The following is a 20310-nucleotide window of genomic DNA, read 5'->3' as shown; positions in this document are numbered from 1 at the left end:
ATGATCTCAGTACCAGTGGCCAAAGATGGAATGAGTGCAGAGACCTGAACTACCTTTTCATTCTGAGATGAGGCCTCTTCTAGGGTAGGCTTGTAGCACACTGATGGAGCAATGCAGTGAAGCTTCTACTAGCAGTTGTTATTATTACTGTATTAAAGTTGCACCTGGAGGCCAGCGCTTCTTTGTGTTAGGCACTGTACAGATGTATCAGAGACAGCCCCTGCCCTGGAGAGCTTATATTGTCCAACTTATCTCTTTTAATTTTTCTGAAGTTCTTTTTTTAAAAAATGCCTGTCTTTATTAACCAGGAAGTTTTGACATGAGGCTCCCTTGCAGAATCTGAGAAGCAGGGTTGACAGTTTTTACAGATGTGTCAAGCTGTTTGCAGATACGCCAAAATTGCCTATTTATCTGTGGATACCAGAGCCACCAAACTGGTAACTAATCATCTGTTTAATGATCTGAAAATCTGGTGCCCATCACAATTGGAGAGACAGCCAGGCATTGAATGAGAAAGTATTGTTTTTAGTCAATTGTCACTGTATTTTCCTGTGTTCCACCCTCCACTGTAGTATTGAATTTTATTTTGTTTGCAGGCAGCCTAGACAATATGTTTGTCTTATCGCTGGCATTTATAAATAAGTTTTTTATGAAGTTCTAATCTTCCCTACTGAAAACAATTAGTTGGCAGTTTACATAATGTCACATGCATAAATACACCCTGTGTGAATAGCTTTTTCACAGGAAGAATGCTAAATGAATCTGAGAAGAAACAAAAAACACAGTTTAATCATTAAAAAGCTTGTAAAGTAACTGCCTAAAAAAAGATTTTTTATTGTAGAAATTCTAGCTTTGTGTTTATTTAGGTATTTCTTTTGGATAAGTCTCAAAATAACATAAATTTCTTCATCCATTTCAGGAAGTAAATCTCTCCCTGATAAATTATCTGATGCGATAGAAAACTGGTAGTATGTTTGGAGTCTACATCTCTGAGCAAATCTGATTTTTTTTAACACAACTAGAGATGGAACAAAATCACCTCTGAAATCCTGAGTCTTGCCAAGCCTATGGAAGTGGGTTTAGGATGAGAAAGGATGCCAACCTGATGTGGGTGTGTAGAGGTCCCACCCCTAAATAAAAAGTAAACATTACAAAGACCGTCCCGCAAGGAATTTAGTGCTTGATTTTTCTCAGTGTACCTGTAACAAGAGAATATACCTTCCTTGAAGATCTTACATTCTCATTAAGACAACACATAGCAAGTGGGTGTAACAGCTTGCGAAAATCAGAGAGAGATTCCTAATCCCTGGAATGTATGGGAAATTAACCCCATGAGGCTTGGGGAAAAATCCCTTTTTAACCCCAAATTTAGTGACCAGTTTAACCCTGATAATGGATTCTACCTTGTGAAGTGTAAAGCACTTTGGCCTCAATCCAGCAAAGCATTTTTACATATGCACATTGCATGTGCTTCAGTGCTGTGCTGGATCAGGGCCTATATTTTAAACCTGGGATTATTATTTGTCCTGACGCTGTACAAAACATTGGGCAAGACGCTCAGTACAGACAGTCCATGCCCTGAAGAACTTAAATGCAAGGCAGACACTGTAGACAGGACACACTGAAAATCCCAGATGAGAGAATTGCTAGGATTTTTTTTCTGCTAAAGTTCTAGAATCATACAACTGGAATGGACCTCGAGAGGTCATCTAATCCAGTCATTAAATTAATGATTCACAGTTAAACTCACAATTAAACTAAGACTGAATTATTTACACTGCTTTACACTCCACTCTAAACCCAACTAGCTTGTGCTTTCTGGTTTTGGGTGCCCATCCACCCATTTGCCAACTATAGAGCTAGGGTTGTATTAGAGAGGGTTAATAGTTTCAGTTCCATTTCCTGAGGTTAAAGTCACTGCAGGTGTGTGGGCTAAATGAGATGTTGGTACACGTGAATAGGGAATGTGTAGTGGAAATATATTCCAGTACACATTCTCTTGAGTAGGAGTGCACTGGCTATCTTCCTTTATAAATCTAAGGACCGCTTATGTAAGCAGAGTCAGGATGAGCTCCACACTGACATCTGGTGGTGAGGTGTGGCAAGTTGTGGAAAAGAACTTCAGGGGCCGATCTCATTTGCATAGGCACACCCACCCCGCCTAGAATGAGGCCATAGCTGCCCACATGTCACTTTGGCTGCTGTGGGATCCCCAGTGTCTCTGTTATAGGGTCAGGAAGAATAAACTGTTATTACCCTGATTATGGGAATCAAGGACAGTGGAACTGCACTTGGCCTTTTGTTATGATGGAGGGACTCGCCATCAACTAAGTAGCACTCGCAAGGCAAGGGACATGGGTTCCAAAACTCTGTGAATTGAGAGATGCTGGGGACAGGTATTAATACTTGGTGATATGGGCCCCCACTTCCTCCTCTCTCCACTGTGGAATATCAGAGCTAATTTTGATTCCTTAGGAGTCTAGTTACAGGCTGCTGAGCTGAATTCACTTTGGGCTAATGGTGCACCAGCACTGAGGCTCCCCTACTACAAGCTGAAATCACAAAACAGCTAAACTTACTAAGAGCTGAAATCACTGAGTGTTGTGTTAAGTAGTGGGGGAGCCTGAAGATATATGGTGGAGCAGTTTGCGGGACGGCAAGCAGAGCGGCTTGTGGAGCAGAGCAGTTTGTCGGATGGGGTGGCTGGCAGAGTGGAGCCCCATGGAGAGGTGGGGCCATCAGCTTTGGACCATGTAAGGTGCCCCTTAACACCCCCCCATCTCCACCCAGGTTGGGAAGTAAAACTCTGCAGATAAACTTTTGAACTCTGGGGCTGCCCTGACCAGGGACAGAGACTTTTGGGTCATTGGACTTTTGGGACTTTGGGTGATTTTGGGTTGCTGGACTCAAGAATCAAAGGGAAAGGACATGCCCCAATTTGCTTGGGGTGGGTTTATTTTGCTCATGGGTTGTGTTATGAATCCTGTTCGTGGTGTTTCCCCAACATAATGCCACATTGTTTCTCTCTGTTATTAAAAGGCTTTTTGCTACACTCAGACTATGTGCTTGTGAGAGCGGAAGTATTGCCTCTTGGAGGCGCCTAGCAGGGGTGGTATATATTTGTCCCAGGTCACTGGCTGGAGGCTCGAGCTGGTTTTGCATTGTGTTACTGGAATGGAACCCCTAGATACTGAACCCGGCCCTTGTTGCTGCCAACTCTGACAGGCAGAAGGATTACACTTATATTAAACACTTACAAAAAACATACTTCAATACCTTTTCAACTCACTGGGCTGCAGAGAACATTTGGTTCTCCTGCCAAAATGGGAGTAAAGTCAGAGTTATTGACTGCTATAGAAATATTGAAATTGAAACTGGAACAGTGTGCCTCAAATTATTTGCTCCTTTGGGATTTAAATTATACATCAAAAATACTTACCTTCTCAGGGTTTGCTTAACAGTGATGGGATTTCCCTTTTAAAAAGGTGCCACAGAATGGAGTTGGAGAGCTGCTGAGTGGGAGTAGAGCTCATGAACATACATGAGCTTATACAAACACCACTTTTCAAAGGACAGAATTGATCTGGCACAATTTGATGGGAGAGATGAATTTACTTGAATCATTAAAATATGCAGAAGTAAAGATGAGTGGGGTCGTGAGAGGCGATAGAGATACATATCTAAATTATTGTAATTCTTAGTAAATTATTTCGGCATCAGATTCCCTCCCACTCAAATTTCATTATTTATGTTAAGAAAATACTAAATCAAGCCTTCTTGAGAACATTTTTTAGTATAAACAAAGTAAACACATTTCAAGGTGTCCATTTGTCTGATTAGGATAAAACTAAGCAAGGCGTGCTTTTAAAAAATATTTTTAATAAAATAGGAAAAATTGAAACAGGCATTTGAGCAAAAAAGCTTTACCCTTCTAGTGCATTTAAATTTCATTACATTGTGTAAAACCATTTAAAAAGCTGGCAACAGATGTGCTGAATCATTTCTTGGCCCGATTTTGAATGTGTGCAATTTTTTTTTATACCAACCAAGAGCAGCATGGTAAAACTGTTTTTGATGCAATAATTTGACTTAATCAAACTGGTATGAAACCTAGTGAAGGGCAGACATTTAACTTTTGCTTAAATATTTAATTATTTGAAAACCTAAAGGTACTGATTTCACCTGCAGATACACACCAGCAATCTCTGAAATTGAGAATAATCAATAAACTTACAGGTTTACAGGCTCTTCTCTATTTATATTTATCATCATCTTTCCAAAAGGTATATCTTCATTTCTTCTTCTCTGCCACCTGACAGGCCTAGAACTCACCATATTTCCTGGCCACACTCCCAACATTCAAATCCTTATTTTAACCACATTTATTCAATGTTAAAAATCCACCAGGACAAGATATAGTGGTACAGAAGGGGCATTGTTATACTAAAAACAAAAAAATTCTCCACTGACTGAAGTAAACCCATCTTCTGGTCAGCCATTGCATTGGGGGTTTGTTTGGAGATGGGTGGTGGCATCCTGCACCTTCACAAGCTGAACATTTGGGGTGTTTCATGTAGAAACATAGAAATGGAAGGCTGGAAGGGACTTGGAGAAGTCAGCTAGTTTAGCCCCCTGCATTGAGATAGGACTAAATAAAACTAGACCATGTCTGACAGGTGTTTGTCTAATCTGTTCTTAAAAACCTCCAGAGATGGGGATTCCACAATCTCTCTTGGAAGACTATTCCAGAGCTTAACTACCCTTTTAGTTAGAAACTTTTTTCCTAAAAAAACCCTAAATCTATGTAACCTAAATTTCCTTTGCTGCAGATTAAGCCCATTACTTCTTGTTCTGCCTCCAGTTGCTATAAAGAACAATTGATCACAGTCCTCTTTAAAACAGCCCCTACCATATTTGAAGGGTGTTACCTCCGCCTCCCACCCCATCTTTTTCCTCAAAACTAAACATGCCCATAGGTCAGGTTTTCTAAACCTTTTCTCAATTTTGTTGCTTTCCTCTGGGCTTTCTCTAATTTGTCCACATGTTTCTGAAAGTGTGACACCCAGAACTAGACAGTACTCCATCTGAGGCCTCAACTGTGGTGAGTACAGTAGGATAATTACTTCTCAAGTTTTACATACAGCACTCCTTTTACTACATCCCAGAGTGATATTAGCCTTTTTTGCAACTGCACCATGTTGTTGACGCATATTCAATTTGTGATTCACTATAACCCCCTGATCCTTGTCAGCAGTACCACTGCATAACCATTATTCCCCATTTTGTATTTGTACATTTGGTTTTTCCTTCCTAAGTGTAATACTTTACACTTGTCCTTATTCATTTAATCTTGTTGATGTTGGATAAATTCTCTAATTTGTTTTGAATTCTAATCATGTCCTCCGAAGTGCTCGCACCTCCTCCCAGATTCGTGTCATCCACAAATGTTTTAAGCACACCCTTTACTGCATTATCCAAGTCATTAATGAAAATTTCAACAGTATTGAACCCCAGTAGATATGCCCTCCCAGCTTGACCGCAAACCATTGATAGCTACTCTTTGAGTATGGTCTTTCAATCAGTTGTGCACCCACCCACCTTACAGTAATTTCATCTAGACCACATTTCCCTAGTTTGAAATGAGAATGTCATGTGGGACTGCATCAAAACCCTTATTAAAATCAAGATATAACATGTCTACAGCTTCCCCCCCATACACTATATGAGCAACTCTGTCAAAGAAGGAAATTAGGTTGGTTTGGCATGATTTGTTCTTGACAAATCCAAGTAGTCTGTTCCATATACCCCTGTTATCCTCTAGGTGCTTACAAATTGTTTACTTAATAATTTGTTCCAGAATCTTTCTAAGTGTCTAAGTTAGGCTGAATCCTCTATGGTTCCTCAGGTCCTTTTTGTTTCCCCTTTATTAAAGATAGGTGCTATATTTGCCCTTCTCTAGTTCTCAGGAACCTCATCTGTCCTCCATGAGTTCTCAAAGACAATTGCTAGTAGTTCTGTGATTGCAATCCGAGGATGAATTCCATCAGGCCTTGCTGACTTGAATACATCTAACTTATATTCTTTAATCTCTTCTTTCCCTGTTTTTCTTCCCCCTTGTTAATATTAATTGTGTTAAGTATCTGGTTGCTATTCACCTTTTAAGTGAAGACTGAAGCAAAATAGGGATTGAACACCTCTTTTTGATGTCATCCTTCCCAGCTAAATGGAGGACCTATGCTTTCCTTCATCTTTCTCTTGGTCCTAATGCACTTATAGAACCTCTTCTCATTACCTTTTATATCCCTCGCTAAATGTATCTCATTTTATGCCTTAGCCTTTTTTATTTTGTCTCTACATGCTTACGCTATTCTTTTGTACTCATAATTAGCAATTTGTCCATGTTTTCACTTTTTGTAGGATTCATTTTTTATTTTAAGGTCATAAAATAGCTACCGGTGGAGCCATACTGGCTTCTTATTATTCTGCCTGTCTTTCTTTTGTATCAGGATTGGTTTCTGTTGTGCCTTTAATTTTGTCTCTTTGAAAAAAACGTTAGGTCTTCTGAATTCCTTTTCCCTTAGATTTTCTTCCCATGAGACCTTACTACCAGTTCTCTGAGTTTGCTAACGTCTGCTTTTCTAAAAGCTATTGTCCTTATTCTGCTGTGCTCACTCCTTCCTTTCTTTAGAATCATGGAATCTAATTAACTCTCACCGAGATTACTTTCAACCTCCAGATTCACAACCAATTCCTGTTAGTCAGTATCAAATCTAAAATGGCTGCCCCCATGGTTACTTTCTCCACCTTTTAAAACAATAATTTTACCCATTACTTGCCAAGAATTATTTGGATATTTTGTGTTTGGCTGTTTTTCCTTTTCCAGCAGATGTCTGGGTGAAGTCCCCCTTACTACGAGCTCTTGTGTTTTGGATAGTTCAGTTATTTGTTCTAAAAATACCTCATCCGCCTCCTCCTCCTGATTTGGTGGTCTATAGTAGAACCACTACCAAGACATTACCAGAAAGATGCCTTTGTCCTCCTCAGAAGGGTGCTCTCAGTCGTGATCACAACCCTTCATCTCTGCCTCTTGGATTTCATGGCCATGAGTCTTTCAGCATTGGGAGCAGGTGATACTTCCTCCTCAGCCTTTGGGGTCTGCTCCTCTCCTTCTGTTGCCAGTATAACATTCAGGTTCTTCACCTTAATGAGGGCTGGGGGTGGTGGGGGGAGAGCGCTGCCTACAGCCCAAGGTGGCCAGTAGTCAGTCTCTTCCCTGCTGAGCATCTGGTTCGCCTTCCTCCTCTGGTATCCAACTGAGACCAACTGCCAGGTTTTGAATATGCCCAAGTGAAAATTCACTTGGAACAAATTTTGAATTTCCAAGTTTCAAAGCTTTCTGGCCACACTCCACTTCTGCCTGTGCCGTCCCTCCCTGCTGAAGCATCTACAGGTCAGTCTTCCCCATTCCTGTCCCTGGCCTATTACTCTGGATTTGGAAAGCTGGTCTCTGAGACCAAAAAGTCCCTCTCTCTTCATACTTCTTTGGGGTGGAGAGGGCTCATGATCTTATGGGAAGAAGTGAGGGGTGCGTTTGGTTGGGCAGCAAGCAGACCCACCTGCTCTTGCAGCTGTGAAGTTTCAGAGAGTAGATTTCCTGCATCCTCCACAAGTCCTCTAGTCATGCGCCTGAAGTTTTGTGACATTTCTACACCTCTAAACCGATCTTCTGCACCCTTATGTACCAATCAGGTAACCAATGCTTCACTATATAGACATTTTCTCTTCTTTTATAAAGGTTAGTGGCAGTTGTGCCTACAACTTATTAAGAAATCCACATTTTCCACGTTGTCAACTCTTCTGATTTTTATCATTAGTCTTATGATATTTGGTATTTTTATTAAAGCCCCAGCTTCTGGAGGCAAGTAATTTCATGAGATTCACAGCTTTAATCTTAAAAAACAAACAAAGATGAAAGCCCTTGTTATTGCATAGAGAAGCCTGAAAATGTGAGGCAAGTGCACTTTGAATGCACAAAATCTAGAAGGCAAATAAACCCCTATTTAAAAAAAAATCTCAGATTTTGTGTGTGTGTGTGTGGGAGGAGCGTGGGTTGACTTGTGGCAATACTGGCAATATTGAGTATCGGACAGAGGATGGTTAATACTAATAGGTGGTTTGGGCAAAAAGAAGCTGCCTGCACAATTTTTAGAATAATATGTAGCAATAGTCATGATTAGTCTCTTGATTTCCATTGTTCATTACATTAGAAATGCATCTACTTGACATTACGATCTTCCTCTCTAGTCATTAAAATATTCCCCTCTGTTATGAGGGGGCATATACTGGGATATGGAATATCACTGCATCACATAATTTACCTCAAGAATTGACACTAATTTTAGTGGGAATTCTCATCAGCGGGGTCACATGGTCCCAGAGACTGTGAAGCCAAGAGGAAGCTAACAGATGTTGGGTTTAAATTTAACAAAGAAAATCATCATCCCAGGCTGTTGCCTCCTTGCTGACCACCAGTGGGCAATCTCCATCTTTGGGAGTAGGGTATTGTGTATATTTCAGCTTGCTTAATGCTTTAAAAACCAAACATTCTCCCAAATAAAAGAACCTAGTCTCTTTCTCTGTGTTGGAAAGAAACTCAGGATTGTTTACAAATGATTTGCTAACCAAAAAGAGAGGCTAAATTGGTAATGAATATTACTATCGTTTGACCACTTCCAGGGTGTATCCCCTTAGGAGTCCGAGTACCACTGAACACCTAGGTGGATTTACTAATAATCCTTTTATTTAGTGCCTTGCTTCCAAGGATCTAAACAAATTTTTGCAAATGTTAACTAACTATACTTCACAAAAACCCACTGAGATGGTAGCAAACCTATATTTTGTTTATAGAGATAGTCAATTACAGAATATTGGATTGAGTGATTTGTCCAAAGTCACACAATGGATCAGCGTCAGGGCTGTGAACTGTGAACCTAGGGATTTGGACTCACTGTCCACTCTATTGTAACTACTACTCTCCTCTCAAAACAAACAAAAATATGTTCTTCCTATGTTACTGTCCAAAATGGGCACATCTAAGAACCAATGTATCATACGTAAAATGTTATTGACTTTAATGTGGACAGATTTCAAAGGAGCTAAGCTCCGTTTTAGGCATCTCAAAGAAATAACCAGAAGGTCAGAACTCCCATGGGAGCTGGTGCATGCTGAGAATTTTGAAATTCTGTCCCTTACATACCAGGTATGAAGACTATTGAGAGCTGTGTAGCTAAACGATGTTTTACAAATCTTTCAGCTAAATCAGAGATTGAAACACAAAACTGTTTCTCAAGGAAAGCACATTGATTTGTCACACACAAAGGACTTTCAAGTCTATGTATCAGTGAATGGCTTATTCTGTTCTAAATATCTAGTTATTTCAACTGCAAATATTTTCTATTTTAAAGTTCTCAGTTTAATTCCAGAATAATATGATGCAAATTACTATATTAACCATAGATTTAAAATATCCTCCTTTTTATTATAGGTTTCAGAATGCTATTGATAAGTACACATGGATGAAAATTGATGATGTCAATAAGAGTTAGGGTAAACAAGTGCATGTGTTGAATTTTGGTCATAAAGTATTGATTTCAGGGTTTTCTGTAGTGTTTGTTACCATGATATCTAAGTATACACATAGAATGAACTCTCTGGACTATGGAATTTCAAATGGGCTTCATTCCTGACATATTAATTACAGCTACAGTACCATAATAATCAAGAAATTGATTGGACCATTAGCAAGAAGCACATGATAAATATGAAAACACTTGACTGGAGACCCACAAGTAGGGGAATGGTGTGAGGGTCTATGAGTGGTGTTATAGTATGTAGTTGGACGCAGGTGCAAGGTTTGCTTTCAGAGGTCTGGGGCAGACAGTATGGAAAATATTGTTCTGATCTTTTATTTCTGCTCCTATAGTACAAATCGTAGTCTCTGCCTAACATCTGACCACTCTACTGGAGGATTTTGCTGAGTAATATAACTTTTTAACTTGGAAAATCCACTCCTTTGTACTGAGATTATTTTAAACTCTAAAATGTTTTCAATAGACTATGGGTACAATGTTCAAAACTGCTTGAATCAATGGGACTTAAGTTTCTAAGAGCTCAAGTGACTTTTGAAAATTGGGCTAGGTCCAGAATCATTGTAGTGTTTTTGAAAACAATTTCCCTGCACCAAAGGGGGTGAAAGAACTAAATCTAGATCTTGAATACTTCTGTGTACAGCTCAAATTAAAAATATATGGGGAGTGACAGCAATCCTCATTATATAACTAGTGACAATCCAAACTCAAAAAGAAAAGGAGTACTCAGCAAGTCTCCTGGTAACTGACCACTGAGAAATCTAACAAGGCTAGAAATAAACCAACTGATGTACCTGGTGTCCAAAATGAAAGCCAGTTTTATTGCTTTAGACAAAAGTTGCAGTAAACTGGGAATGATGCTTTTCCACTTTTATAAAACATTTTTATATCTATAGATGACAAACACTATACAAGCGATACTCTTGACGGCATTCTGCGCCAAAAAATTAAAAATTCTGTGCCAAAAAATAAAAATTCTGCACACAATATTGTAAAATTCTGCAAATTTTATTTGTCAGATAAATGTGGAGACTCTAGAATGGCATTGGGGAGTACAAGCCACATGCTGCACAGAGGTGAGAGATCACTGTGCAGCTCCCCACAGGACACAGACTCAGCAGTGAGGCTGCACCCAACCCTGACATACCGCAAGGACTGGGCCTGCCTCAGAAACACCCCAGAGCCCTTGCCCCTCTGTGCCAGGTATACAAGGTATTGGCAGGCAGGCTCAACAAGGCAGGATCCAAATGTGGAGAGGGTTCTGTGTGGGGCAATCTGGGTGAGGGCAGCTCAGTGGACGATCTGGGTGTGTGTGGGGATCTGGATGCACAGGGGCTTGTTGGATGGTTCTGGGTTCAACGGTAATGGGACTCTGCAGGGGTTCCAGGTCAAGGTGGTTGGGACTCAGCGGGGGGCGAGGGGTGAGGTTCTGCAGGAGGATCTGGGTATGAGGGGGTCTTGGTGCATGGAGATTGGGTGGATGGGGGAGCAGCTATCTGTAAAGAGATCCCTCCGCCTGCAGCTGAGGAGTGATGGGTGCAGGAAGCGGGGGTGGGGAGAATTTTCAGAGCTTCCTTCAGCTGGGGGAGAAATCTGGGGATGGGTCTCACCTGGCTCCGGATCCTGTGCAAGGGAAGAGGAAGTCCGGTCCTCCCCAGCCCACCCGGGACTAGCAGCTGAGCCTGGCGCAGGGTAGAAGCCACCAGCCAAGTCTTCCCCAGTCCCTCCCCCTTCCCCACAGTGATTTACTTCTCTTCCGGCTGCCCTGGGCCCTCAAAACATACTGCTGGGGAGGGTCATGTGACCACTCTCGTGGCTTCCCTTTGCTTCCCTGTCAGAAAGTCATTTTTCTGCAGGAAAGCAAAGAAATCTGCAGGGGACATAAATTATGCATGTGTGCAATGGAGCAGAACTCCCCCAGGAGTAAAGTGGTAAATGTTGTTGTTGTTATAATAACAACAACAATTACTAGAACTTTTAATGGTAAGATTTAACAAACATACATCTACTTTCACCCACAAAAATGGCTTCTGCTACTTTTTTTGTGACATGGAAATCATGTGAAATTTTTGTTGTTTGACAGTCCATTGAAGTCCATCTGTTGAAATCCTTCCAACCATCCTGATTTGGCCCACTGTTCACACAGTCAACCCAATGTGCAAAAGGTAGAATTGATGCAATATGGCACTTCTGTCAATTGTAAAATAGTTCTAGATTTGGGAGCTATACAGTCAACAGTGAGTGTGTTTATGGATGATAAAGAATATGAAACTGTGGCAGGAAATTGGGGAATGAAATTAGAAAATAGGATAATGGGGGGGAAATATCCCAGAATATGTGCTTGTTGGTTAATTCCCATGTGTGTATGTACACAAATATATACATTATTATTTGAGTGTGCACGCATAGAATATATAAAGTAGGAAAGGCCGTATCTATGGAAAGAAATCCCACAACTCACTTTTGAGTATCATGGATAAATTGTAAAACCAATTTTATTCCAATCTTGAAATCCCAATGTATTTTATCACATAGGGTGAGTGATAGCTAATCTGTATTCCTTACAATTAAATTTCTTTTACCTCTGTTATTTAGAAACACATTCTTTCTTAGTGACATTTATGCCAAGCTAATAAATTCAGAGCCTTTACATAATAAATAAAACTGTAGCTTTCATAGAGGAATTATTGGAAATTACTGATGATGACAGGTGATGGCACTTAACTAGGGTGACCAGGCAGTAAGTGTGAAAAATCAAGTCAGGGTTTGGGGGGTAATAGGAGCGTATATAAGAAAAAGACCCAAAAATTGGGACTGTCCCTATAAAATCGGGACATCTGGTCACTCTACACTTAACGTACTGAAGAACCTGCATGCATATGATGAAGCAAGCAAAAGTTAAATACTCAGGCCTGTGTGAAGGAAAATGACTCCTTTGGAAAATGGCTAACAAAAGAGAACTGCTGAAATGATAGTCAATAACAAATGAGCAATGTGATTATTGCTGTGCTCTAACATCACTGCTAAGCCACCTGAGCTTTGGTTGTTGACCTTACATTCTATCTGCATGTTTGTTCAAATGAGCCTGCATGTTATTTATGATCCCTGAATGTGAATTGCTGTGGACAAGAGAGAACTATACAGGTTATAGATGGTATTGTGAATAAAACGAGAAATGCAACCAAAGATCAATATGCAGCGGCAGTCAAAAAAGGGAACAGAATGTTGGGAATCATTAAGAAAGGGATAGATAATAAGACAGAAAAGATCATATTGCCTCTATATAAATCCATGGTGCACACACATCTTGAATACTGCGTGCAGATGTGGTTGCTCCATCCAATATATGTATATATATATATATTGGAATTGGAAAAGGTTCAAAAAAGGGCAACAAAAATTACTAGTGTGACAGGTTGGATCACAGAAACCCACTTTGGGACTGCCACCTGATGTGCCGGGACTACCTCCGAGCCCATTTTCCCTGGCAGCTTGGGACTTCAGTACCCTGCCTGGTTTGAGCCAGACACGCTAGCCTGCTACAAACGCAGCAAAAATAGAGGATTTCTGATAACATGGTTTGCATCTATGCAGGGATACTTCTCTTTTTCTAGGGTTTTGACCACCATTTCTATCCATATTGCCTCCATTGAGGATACCTGCTGAGCTCCTTCACATGCAATTCCAGAAATTAATATTAATGATGGTGAAGGAGCTGGTGGTGGAGACGTAGAGAGGACAGCAGTTGAGGTATAGGTAAGTATTACATTCCAAAGAAAGAAAATGTTTCTGGCCACGCTAGGAATGGGTAAACTATTTCAGATAAAACAAAACCAGCCACAGTCCTGAATCCTTCCCAAAAATTGAACATAAGCCAAACCTTGTTTGACAGTAAATTTTTTTTGGAGAACTTATTTTTTTCTAATGTTCCTTTACATCGGTACTTCCTGATTCCAACTGGAATTGGGAATTAAAATGAAGGGAGAAGCTGTATTTGCAAGTTTTATAGCCCAAATGAGAACAAAAAAGATCATATCATAAATCAAGGGGGAAATTCTATTTTTGGAGATTTCCAGTTCAATTTTGTAGCTTCCATAGGTTTGGATAATTACTAGGTTACAGTCTGAGTACATTTGAGGTTTGTCCATAACATCTAATCTTCATTCTGTATTAGTATTATGGAATGTAGATATAAATACTTTGTATTTCCACAGTACCCTCCATCCAAGGATATCTGTTTTTCCCAAGCATGAATGAATGAAATCTCCCAGCCTCTCAGAGCTAGTTAGAGCATATGTTGGCAAAAGGAGCTATGCCACCTCCCTGGGCAACATTAGCTATGCTGACAAAAACACTTGTCTGTTGGCATACTTGCATCTACACAGGGGGTTTTGCCACCATAGCTTTGTCAGCTGCGGGGAGGGGGTGATTTTTTATATAGACCAAGGCTCAGTATTATCCCCATGTAGCATATAGGGAACCTCAGGCACAAGAAGGTTAACTGATCTGTCCAAGGCTAATGGACTGTGGGCTGCAGAGCTGGAAGCAGAATTTTAGATTTCCTGGTTTGTGATCATGTTGTTTTAAAATGATTTTTTTGTGGCATGACTTAAGAATTCTTATAAATATCATTCACAGTACGTGTTTGTATTTTGTAGTTGCATGTGCTGGAAATGGAGACTTTTTCAGTTAATATGCGTGAAAGCAAATGATTGTTTGCTTGAGAAATTCAAAAATAAAAGTTCATATCACTGATCTAGACTGCATTTTTCCAGAGTGTGAATAATGTCCTAAAAATATCTTCATACCAATGGGGCTGGATCCCTTCACAAAATGTCACCATAATACAGAAACGTTGGTGTAGCCTTCACTTCCCAAATCATATTCTCAGCCCACTTCTCATGGTTACCATGGTGATTACATTCATAATATGTGACTCACAATAGGATGAACTCTCAGAAGAGAAAATAGTGACTCATGGAGTCAGACGGGTTTAGGTTGTAAAAATAACTAGGATTAATTTAAAATGCTTAATGTGTTTGGAAATACTTAAATTTTGCCTTTTAATTAAACTGAATTGCTTGATGAACAATGGGGCAGTGACAACAAAAACTTATTTGCTTCCAAACTAAGACAAGAGTGGATTTAGGAAACATGTCAGTTCAAAAATACTTTGGTGGCTGTTGACTAATAAGAGTTTTGTAGGAGGACTAGGATTCAGGAAAACCCAATTCTACAGTTGGCTTTGCCAGTTACTGACTGTGTGCCACTAGTGTGAAGCTGGAGCTAAATTACTAATGTCAGTGAAATTACATCAGATTTACACCACGATAAGTGAGATGCAAAAATATGCCCTCCCCCAACCCCCAAGACATAAATGGGGCTTTCCTAACCTATCATTTTTTCCAGAGAAATAATCAAATATTCAACTCAATTGCTTCATGGCAACAAAGCTCATAAGGATGGATGGTGAGAGTTTAGTGAGCATGCTCAGTGAATTACCAGGCATTCCATCATGGGGGTGGGAGCATTTGTCAAAACCTGGCAAATTGTTCTCTCTGCTGATATTGTGGAGAAGACCCAGTCCACATTGCTAGAGCTGTATGGTCAGAAATAGACAGAGACAGTTTCTGTTTTAACTTTTCATCCAGAGTATGACACCTCTATGACAAGAATTTCCCCTATAACTGCACTAGAATCAACCTGTCTGGTGTAGGACACACTTTTACTCTTGCTTGTGGCCCAGGCGGACCTTTGAGCTTGTGCAAACTGAGTTCAGTGGCATGTTGTACTTTTCAGTAATGCATGGAGCGCTTGCATTTAGTGATTAAACTCTGTAACTAATCAATTAAAGCGATTAAACAATGTAATATTTACGTAACTCTAATATTGAGCCTGATGTAGGCTTCAGCAGTCCTGAGCTTTACAGTTCAAGATGGACTTTGATCTTTGTTTTTTCTAGCCACATTGCACATCTTCACATAACAAGAGCAGCTGTTCGACACAAGTTAGGAGGCTGCACAGACAAAAATTTCCTCCTGAAGTCAGTGGTGTTTCATCCTGGGGTAAGGGCATATGTATGTAGATCTGATTGCAGTATTGAGGCTTCAGAGTACTATCTCCAGCACCAATTTGTCTTTCATTAAATGAATGTATGATAAATAAACATCGAGGAAACTGGAACAATTGGTACTCCTGCTGAAATATCTCCAGTGACAGACATATTTCAGTATGCAGATGAGGTAGTGTCCTTTATATGGATATTGGTATTATTTTGCATATATAAAAAGATTTGTTTCCTAAACACATACCCACTCAGATCAATCAATGTACACTTAATTTAAGTGTATACTGATTGATATGTGTGGGGATGGGTGCTTAGGAAATAAATTAAAAGTGAACATCATTAATTTTTTACAGTTAAATACAAGAAAAACAGGTATTAGCTTGCATAACTTTCATCTTACCTATTTATTTTTAAAAGAAACATTTGTATTCTGGGTAAATGCCAATTTATGCATTTGGACTAGAACTTTCAAAAGCACCCAAGTCCCATTTTTGAAAGAGACTTAAAGCTCTTAGGGCTAGATTTCCAAAGGTATTTAGGAACCTAAAGATGCAGACAGGTGCCAGGTGGGATTTTCAGAAGTGCCTAAACAGGATAGATGCCTAACTCCTGGGAAATAAATGGGAGCTAGGCAGCTAAATATGAGAGAAACATTATTTGGTCAGAATTTGACAACTCGGCAAAATTGAAAAGTTTCATGGAGCCAGTCCAACATTCTGATGGACTTCCAGGGTCTGCGGCTTTGGAGCAACCAGAAGTGTCAAGTGCCACGCAGCCAGGGAACATGGAACTTTCATGGCTATGATGCAGACAGCCATGTGGCCTGCCCAAGAACCAGGACTCCGTTCCCTTTTGTTGAGAATTCCTAAATTTTTAGTTTTCATTCCTAATTGGAATGAAACCAAATTTCGAAAAATCAAAATCCAGTGTAAAGCAGAATTACCTTTCTCTAGTCTACTAAATATCTTTGCAAATCTGGCCCATAAGAGCCTAAATACCAATGACTTTCAATGAGATTTAGGTAGTTAAGTGCCCAAATCTCATTTAAAAATGGAACTTAGGCTCTGAAGTCACTTAGCCACTTTTGAAAATTTTATGCTTGGGGCCTTCATTCAGAAAGACTTCAAAGAAAGAGAGAAGAGTAGCATAGATTTCCACTTAACTTTTTTTACTAGTTGGCTAGAGAGAGAGAAGCAGATTCCATCTTAATAAATTTACTGTACGTGCACTGTTAATGCAAGGAGAAGATTCAATATATTCAGTTATAAATGATGAATTGACACCTAAAATAATTATTTTCAATAAAGATTAATTGCTTAGGATGTGGAAATTATGCAATCTATATGCATGTGTTTTAGTTCAAGACTATGAATATGAAAATAGGCATTAAAGAAAAATATATCAAATTATGGAATGCGCTAACCTACTATAGAAATATATTAAGAATTCAGATTTATGTGGCATTTTGTAGTGACTAGTGCTTATTGCAGTGGAATTAATATGCATACATACATTAGCACAAAATGTAAAGCCTTGAATATTTAGCTGGAAAAGCATACAAATTTATAAAGCATGCAACATAAAAAAGAAAAGGAAGCAAAAGATCTTTCACACTTGCACATACTTTGCTATAATCAAGAGTTGCTAATGCCATTATGTATCATTTTGTAGATATTGGTTCTAATTATGTAGAGATTATCTTTAAACTTGAGTACATACCCTATACCAGGGTGGGCAAACTTTTTGGCCTGAGGGCCACATCAGGGTACGGAAATTGTATGGCAGGCCATGAATGCTCACAAAATTGGGGGTAGAGGTGCGGGAGGGGGTGAGGGCTCCAATTGGGGCCAGAAATGAGGAGTTCAGGGTGTGGGATGGGGCTCTGGGTTGCAGTGCAGGGGGGATGAGTGTTCTGGGCTGGGGCTGGGGATGAGGGGTTTGCTGTGTAGGAAGGTGCTCTGGGCTGGGACTGAGGGGTTTGGAGGGTGGTAGGGGGATCAGGGATGGGGCAGAGGATTGGGGCGCAGGGGGAGGGGGGAGAGAACTCAGGGGTGCAGGCTCCGGGTGGCGCTTACCACAAGCAGCTTCCAGAAGCATGTCCCGCCTCTGGCTCCGAGACATGACCAGGCGGCTCTGCGTGCCACCCCATCTGCAGGCACCACCCCTGCAGCTCCCATTGGCCGGGAACCACGGCCAATGGGAGCTTCAGGGGTGGCACCTGCGGAAGGGGCAGCATGCAGAGCCACCGGGCCACACCTCCGCATACTATATAGAAGCTGGCGGGGGGTCATGTCAGCTCTTTCCTGGGAGCCGCATGGAGCAGGGCAAACCCTGAACCTCGTTCTCTGGTGGGAGTTGAGGGCCAGATTAAACGGTCTGATGGGCCGGCTGTGGCCTGCGGGCCGTAGTTTGCCCACCCTGCTCTATACAATAAGAGAAGCGATAAAAAAGTATGGTGTGAATGATTGAATTGCCACAATGAATGATTGGGCCAGGGAAAGAGAATTAGGCTGGTCTACACTAGCAACTTATATCTGTGAGGACACAGTTATACTGACCTAACTCCCAGCATAGACAGCACAATATTCATCGGAGTGCGTCTGTTGACATAGCTACCACCACTCGGGGAGGTGGGGTACCTATGCCAATGGGAGAAGCCCTACTGTTGGCATGGGTAGCACCTGAAGCACTACAGTGGTGCAGATGCATTGGTACAGCTGCTCTGCTACAGCATTTTACGGATAGACAAGCCTTGAGACTCTCTCTCTGGCCTGGTGGTTAGAGCAGTCCCCTCAGAAGCAAGAAAGCCAAGTTTAAGTCCCTGCTCCAAGAACTATTTAATTATTTATATAAAGTGGAATAGCATCTACAGGAGAGACTGAGACCTGCCCCAGAATGTCGCATAGCCCAGTGGTTAGGCCACTCTCCTGCAGTGTGGGGGGACCAAGTTCAAATTCCTGCTGCTCATAAGGCAGAAGGGGAAATTGAACCCAGCTCTCCCACACTTCAGCCACCATGTGGAGAAATCTGTTTGGGCTTGAAAAAATGGCTTTTTATTCAATCCAAAATAGTCTTTTTTAAATTTCCTGAATTTTTTGTAATTTTTTGATTGATTGACCTGAACAAAATCCTTCCCCCAAACTATAAGTGAACTAAAAAATCAGTTATTTGCCCAGCTCTGCTTTTGAATCCAGGCAACATTAGCTCTCCATCTTTAAGGATGCCACAATGAATGTAGAATATCAAAGTACATTATCTATCCATACAACTATTACCATTGTATCTATGTCCAATATAACAGGACTCCAATTTGTACAATTCAGTGGTTCCCTCATAATCTCTTCTTCTTTATTATCCCATTATCTTGACTGTATTTCCTGGTTTCTCAAGTTTCTGGCTTGTTTTGGGGTGTAGTGATGATGTTCTGTTGAAAGAATGCTGGGATCTTAACTGAACATTTCTGGTCTTGTTTTGTTTTGTTTTTTAATTTTGGGAGTTTGAAGGGAATGTTGAGCAGAAGGCCCGGTTGTATGGCACCAACTTTGACCCCAGTTTAATAAAGTTAACTTTTGTGTGGGAATTTGATGCAGAATGAACTGCATTCATGAACAGAGTGAAAAATATCTCTTCCAGGAGCCAACCTATCTACAAAGTACATATGTGATGCATTGCATGCCAAAGTACGTTTTTTTGATGCTTAGGTGCTGAGTATATCAGAAGAGGAGGGAGGAGTTTGTTCTTAAAAAACAGCCAGAAAAGAGAAAGATACTAATAGTGAATTTCTTCGAATGACACACACACGTACTTAGTTGAAGGTTCACTGCTAGCTGCCTGTAAGTCTGTACTACAGGCTGGATCCTGCTCTTGTTGTCTTCATTGATCCAGGATTAGGCCCTGTATACCCCTTAACTATACCTAACTAGGAATGTCACTCATTTAAACCTAAATTTATATCCATTCCATTAAAACCCCTTATCTCACTGTTTCGTATTGTGCTATTGACTTCATGAAGGATAAATCCTGTAAAATAGGATATGGTACTTTATCACAATTAATTCCAAATCCCTTTCAAGTTTCATCTTCTGCTGTTTTGGTGCACTTCTTATTCTTGTTTTTTTCATATATTTAGGCCTGCAAGGTTGAGACTAGAGCTAAGACTAGAAGAACAGGTGAAAATATAATTTTTAAGAGGTGTGATGATGGCTTTTTTCTCCCTTGTAAATTCCAGTACTCACTTTCATCTTTGTTATCTTCAGGTGGTGGAGCAGATGAGCATTCACATTTTAAAACATAATGTCAGAGCAAAAGTTATCAAAGGCCTGAGCTATACAGTGAAATGGTGATGGCGCTAAGCTGTCCTCATCCCAGAAAAAATGGTAAGATGGTAGATGGATAGCTTATTTTTAACTGATACATTGTCTTCTCTATTTCCTGTGATGCTTTTGTCCCATGTTCACTTGCAGAGACCCATGTGTTTAAAAACAGCATCTGAAGCATGATTTTAAGCACTTTTTGTCCAGTAAAAGATTTTGGAGGTGGCCTTCTTTTTAACCTATAGAATGTTTAATAAAAACATTTATGAAGTTATAAAAAGGG

Source organism: Eretmochelys imbricata, chromosome 2 (assembly GCF_965152235.1).
Source record: "Eretmochelys imbricata isolate rEreImb1 chromosome 2, rEreImb1.hap1, whole genome shotgun sequence".
Lineage (NCBI taxonomy): Eukaryota > Metazoa > Chordata > Testudines > Cheloniidae > Eretmochelys > Eretmochelys imbricata.
This window is presented reverse-complemented; position numbering follows the sequence as displayed.